This window comes from Malurus melanocephalus, unplaced genomic scaffold (genome assembly GCF_030028575.1).
Source record: "Malurus melanocephalus ecotype Western Australia unplaced genomic scaffold, MMel_1.1 scaffold_228, whole genome shotgun sequence".
Lineage (NCBI taxonomy): Eukaryota > Metazoa > Chordata > Aves > Passeriformes > Maluridae > Malurus > Malurus melanocephalus.
In genome coordinates this window covers 529,809-535,310 of record NW_026623460.1, presented here as the reverse complement: position 1 = coordinate 535,310, position 5,502 = coordinate 529,809, and the positions used below count along the sequence as shown (strand labels likewise).

Here is a 5,502-nt window from a genome sequence, read left to right as displayed (position 1 = left end):
TTTTGTTTTTTGTTTTTTTTTTAAAGTTGATGAATAACTGCAGTCATAGCAAATCACATAGTAACTGTGAGTTGGGTGGTCTTTAGTGTTGGTACTCCCCCACATTCCTTCAGGATGTCCACAGGAAAATGAGCATCCCGTCATGTGTGCTATAGGCTGGGTGTTGAAYGTCCAAGGGGAGTTTGAAAAGGGTAGGGGTTTTCTGGTAATCTAGTGATTACTGGAAAAAGACAAAACATTTACAGTGCACTGTGATGGCTGAATCCCTGCTCTTCAGGTTGTTCCACACAACCTTCTACTTYGGAAACAAGCTCGGGACACTCCTTGCCTGGTCATCCCTTTTAATTCAGTCTGGTGTTTCCTACGTGACCAGAAAAATGCCTGCTCAAGCACTTGCATAAGTCTGCCCTGCCCTAGTCAGGCAGTGCAGTATTTGCAACACCTATTTTAGCAATCCAGTAGAGAGATTGMCAGCAGTCCAGGAGGCTGAACCAGAAGACCACTGTCCTCAAGCTTTTCTGTTTGAATCTGGCTCCTTTTGGGCTCATGTCCCATTAGTGCCCCAGATGAAGCCTTCCTCTCCTGTGGATCCTTCTAGTGCCCTTGTTTCTGAGCTATGGAGCGGAGATATAAGATCAATGTTAAAAGCAGSATTCCCAGTGTTGAAATACTGTTGATCTGGATGCAGCTAGATGCTGTGGTGAATGACAGAGCTGAAGGACCATGGTCTACCAAAGGTGAGTTTGTTCTGAAATCTTCTCCGTAGTGACACAATCGTATGGCATCAAGCAGTGCCCCCCACAAGTAATGGACTGACAGGTAAGTGAAGGACAAATTTACCAGCTGTGCTTTGGTTTGAAATGTGTGTATTTAATTACAGATGTTCCAGGAATGCAGATATGATGCTTCACAGATTTTGCTTTTAAGACCTTTCCTTACATAAAGAGAAGGTGTGGGGTGTSAGGGAGAAGTTGTCTACTTGATCTTCCTCATTGAGGACCATTCTTAAACAAATAGATCATGTTCTGATACTGCTTTGCCATGCCTTAGTAAATGCATTTGCTTTTCAAACAGTTCCAGTGTTTTCTATAGGAAACCTAAAAAAACCCAGTAGACAAGCAACTTACTCGCTTCCATATTTATWTGCAATTTTCCAAGGAACTTCCCAAAACCAGCATACCAGAAAACTGGGGTCCACAAAGCTGCTTAATGGCTTTTATTTTGACTCTGCACCCCATTTCACCTCCGCTACACAGCTACTGAAAACACAGGGATACAAAGCCCTCTGCATGGTCATGAGAGGCCTCTGCCTCCTTATTTACTWATCATCAGCATCCCAGGAGTGTGTTGCAATACCCCAGATCCACCTGTCACACCGGTTCTCTGCAAATCAGACCGTTTGTCTTCCTGCAGGTACAGAGGAAACTGCCACCCACCTTGCTGTCCTTGGCTTTCAGTTCTCAAACCTGGGTGTTTGTAAGCTGCACCTGCCCCACACCTGTTGCTCTGCCCTTCCAGAGCACTGTCRTCTAACAAGGGAACCAGCCCTCAATACTGATTTGCAGACTCCCATTTCTCACCAAGCCCTTGCACCCAGAGAAGTGTGTGAGCAAAGTGGGTCCTAGCTCATGTTTAATACTCTGAGAGGGGACTGCAGGAGTGTTCCAGACTGACACACAGACTTTTGGGGTGAGAAGCTTGCTCCCCAGGTTTTTTGTGCTCATTCCTTTGCAATAGCTGTTGAGGTGGAGGAAGTCTCAGTGAAGAACCAGCTGTCTGCCTGCATGTTGGAAGACTGCCTGAAACAGGCTTCCCTCAATATTAGAGAGGAGGAAGAGGCAGTGTGGGACACCACAAGGTTAAACAGGCACTGAGCTCTTCTAGGACTTTTTGGGATGTTCCAGATACTACTCTCCCCTTGCTCCAGCCAACTAATGGGGTAATGTCTTGCTTGGGTCACAACAAATGAAGTCTAAAAAGGAAGATGAATCTTTTAACTCACACTGCTTTTTCAAGGGGTTGCCTTTTTCAGGAAGATATTGGTTGTGCTGGGAATTTTTCTTGACTCAAAAGGGGTTCCAGGCTAACTTCTTGCACTGCAGGAGCTGGTTTGATTGGSCACCCTTTCCTCTGAGGAACATACCTCTGAAAAACACAGCAAATTATTCACACTGTGATGAGACACTAGTTCTCATCTGCATTTGGATGGTGCCAGCCATGATCAGCARCCCTTGGAGCAGACATGCCAATGGAAGTCGGTGGGGAACTGCAAAAAAAAGCCAGTTGTGGCAGTGGCCTGATTATGCCACTCTTCCTGACACACGATCAGTTCTGATTTCAAATCTACACCTGGTCAAACAGACATTCTTGATCTTTCWCATTCTTCATTCTCATCTCAGCTGCTCTTGTGGTAGGTCCTTAGTGTATGGCCTGCTTTCTGCTATAAAAAAAAAAAGTATTTTCTGATTTTGTCTGCSTTCCTCTCAGCCTGTTCATCACCTCCCAGGGCAGCTTCCCTCCTGCTTCTGGCACCAGCTCAGGCTCATGATCAGTGGTGGGGGCTGATGGAGAGTCTGTGTGGGTGCTGGCACACCCTGCTCAGCTGGGCAGGAGAGAGCAAGCATGGCTGGGGCACAAACTGTGGGATGTAACTCACTCATGGCTTCCTTGCTGAGTCAAGYGCAGGGCACAGCCTGGCAGCAGAAACTCAGCAATCCCAGCTCACCTGTCAGACCTGCACAAATGGGGCACTGGGCCAGCTGGTGCATATCATATCTCACAGAGGAGTTCCCTGGGAAAAGCCAGGCTTTGCTGTGTTCATGCTTGACCGGTGTGGTGCTGGGGAAGCTGAGCAGTTCTTAACAAAACCATGTGGTCATTTGGTRTCTGCACATTTTCTGTGAGGTGGTATCATCTGTGCTCTGATGTCTCTGTCACTTGCCATGATCTTTGGCCTCTTTGCAAGCAGACAGTCATGTGTTCCCAAACAGGAAGGCAGCAATTCCTGTCCCTCCTGTTTGGCAGCTTGTACACCCCTATTTCACAGCCAGTGTATCTCTGCAGAAGGTTCAGTTCTTGTGGCATCTGCAATGCTTTTACCCATTGTTTTTGGCCTACTGTGGCATGGGTGTTAATGGGTTGGCAGGCTGTCCAGGTGTATTGGCAAAGAGAGCACGAGCTTCCACTGAGCACCATGAGCCCCAGCTTTCCTAGCACTGGCATCTGGAGTGAGACAATTCACCCTTGCCACACAGCCTGATATGGCTGATAAAGAGTCCTAGCACACAGGTTAGTGAATTGCCAGAGGTCACAGAATAAAATCCACACTAGCTCTGGGATGAGGATGTGATCCACCTTCTTCAGCCCTCTGCATTAATGACAGGACCCTGCTGCTCCCCTGAACACGTGGACCTTCTATGGAGGAATGCTCAGCACCTCCAGCAGGTGTCCATGCCAACCAAGTCAGACATGTGTCTGGATGTGTTTTATTCCAAGTGAGGAATAGGAGGAGAAATGACCAGCAGTAACACCTCCTCAGCACAGCAGTCATTTGGCTTTGCAGAGGCAGGACAGTCTTTCTGTCCATCTGTCTCTCCACCCTGCAGCAGCCAGCACAGTCCTGTCACGTCAATACCAGCAGCTTTTCTTCCTGGAGAAAACCTTGCTTTCCTGCTTGGGAAAACTGGCGCAGATGATCACTGCCCTCCCAGGGCAGTTACTAATGCAGGCAGTAAGCTAAAATGAGCTCATCCAGAATTGCAGTTCTGTGCTGAAGTGCTGGGGAYGTTACACTAGGCTTAGCTGAGCTCTTCAACAGAGTATATGGTATGAAACAGGAACCTCTGTGATGCAATTACCGCCCCGTGTAGAACCTGTGATGATAATAGGGCACAATAACCAAGAAGTCGTGCCAGAGGTTTGCAAAGTATTTTCAAATTCTCTTTTTAATTAATGAGTGCAGGTACTGCATTGACCTATGTCTGTTCCTAACAGGTCCCCACAATAAAAGCAAAATGTGAAAGCAGGGTGTCGTACATTTGATCCTGACGGATAGAGGCAGACTCTCCCTTCACTCTCTGGAATAATTACTCCTTCTGTTTAGGGTTCTTCATCTTTAGGAGCCTAACACTGAAACTTTGATTTTAAAGTATTGAAGACCTCTGCYGAGTTGCAGCACACAACCATGACACCTTACCTAAAATATCAATAGCAGAAGGGATGGAAATCTTCCCTAGGCAAGGCTAATGCTGCCACCAAATCCCCTTGCTGCCTCACAGTCAAACCCAGAAAGAGCATTACTTTTGGCATGAATACACTTCCAGATTGCCTCCATTATACTCTTGTGTAATCATTGTTGCCATCGTAGCTAGTAACATGTGTTAGCCCATTCAAGTTTTGCAAATGTTGGCATAAGGAAGATGAGGAAAGGAAACCTCTGGGGCATGAAGCAGCCGGCTTAGAAGGCTGATAGCCAGGCCTGTCTCCTTCTGGAGTGATGCAGGGTAAAAAAAGCCCAACTGAGGAGATGAGCACAGTTTGCTTTGGCATGTGCCATGCTTACTGTGGGAGAACCAACACCCGGAGAAAATGATGCAAGCACACAGTGAGCCCTTTTGCGATTGATTAATTGCAAAAAATTTCCCATTATGAGTAATGTTGCTGATAGGGTCTCTAGTTACAAGCAAATCAAGWAAGTTGTTGTTTCCATAACAGATAAATTACAGTTTTTATTGTCTTATTTACAATAAGACAGTGTTTACAATAATTACAATAAGGCGCAGTGTGTGTGCGTGCATGTGTATATAGTCCACATAAAATTAACACGTGGTGCCAGATACCTGTTTTAAAAAAAGTAACAGTAAATTGTGTTTCTGTATCTGTGCAAAACAACCGAGTAGCAGCTGTTTGGACACACCTACTTTGAATAGCTCAGCTGCTCTAGGACAACAGACCTCCACCAGAATAATGAGAATGACATTATTTTGTGTTGGCTGAGAACATGTTCCTTAGCGCGACAGCCCCATTTCCCATGCGTGCGTTTCTCCCAGTTTTTACTCCTGCCCACGGCAGCGCAGGGAACGCAGCTCCCGCTGCCCGTTTCCCGCAGAGGAGCACGGCGACCCCCCTCCGCCGCCCCACGGGAGTCTCTGCCGCCCTGTGCCGCTGGCCGGGAGGAGCGGGTGTCCCACGCTGTGCTCAGCCTCGGGCTGTGCCGCTCCGCCCGGCGTGGTGTGGGGTGCGGGGTGCCATGGGACACAGCCTGCGGTGCTGTGCGGGGTGCGGGGTGCGGGGTGGGATGGCACACAGCCTGCGGTGCTGTGCGGGGTGCGGGGTGGGATGGCACACTGCCTGCAGAGTTGTGCGAGGTGCCAAGCACACAGCCTGCGGTGCTGTGCGGGGTGCGGGGTGCCATGGGACACTGCCTGCGATGCTGTGCGATGTGCGGGGTGCCATGGCACACAGCCTGCAGTGCTGTGCGGGGTGCGGGGTGCCATGGCACAC

The 5,502-nt window shown here is 48.4% G+C and overlaps 1 protein-coding gene across 2 annotated transcripts in view; it reads left to right on the top strand.

Moving 5' to 3' along the window:
* Window positions 1-405: 405 nt before the first annotated feature.
* KIAA1958 (KIAA1958 ortholog) overlaps window positions 406-5,502 on the top strand; it is a 57,593-nt gene continuing 52,496 nt past the window's right edge. For both annotated transcript variants that reach the window (XM_057374559.1, XM_057374560.1), the window contains exon 1: window positions 406-737. The gene's annotated coding sequence lies outside the window, so the exon portion shown is untranslated. The remainder of the gene's footprint in view (window positions 738-5,502) is intronic.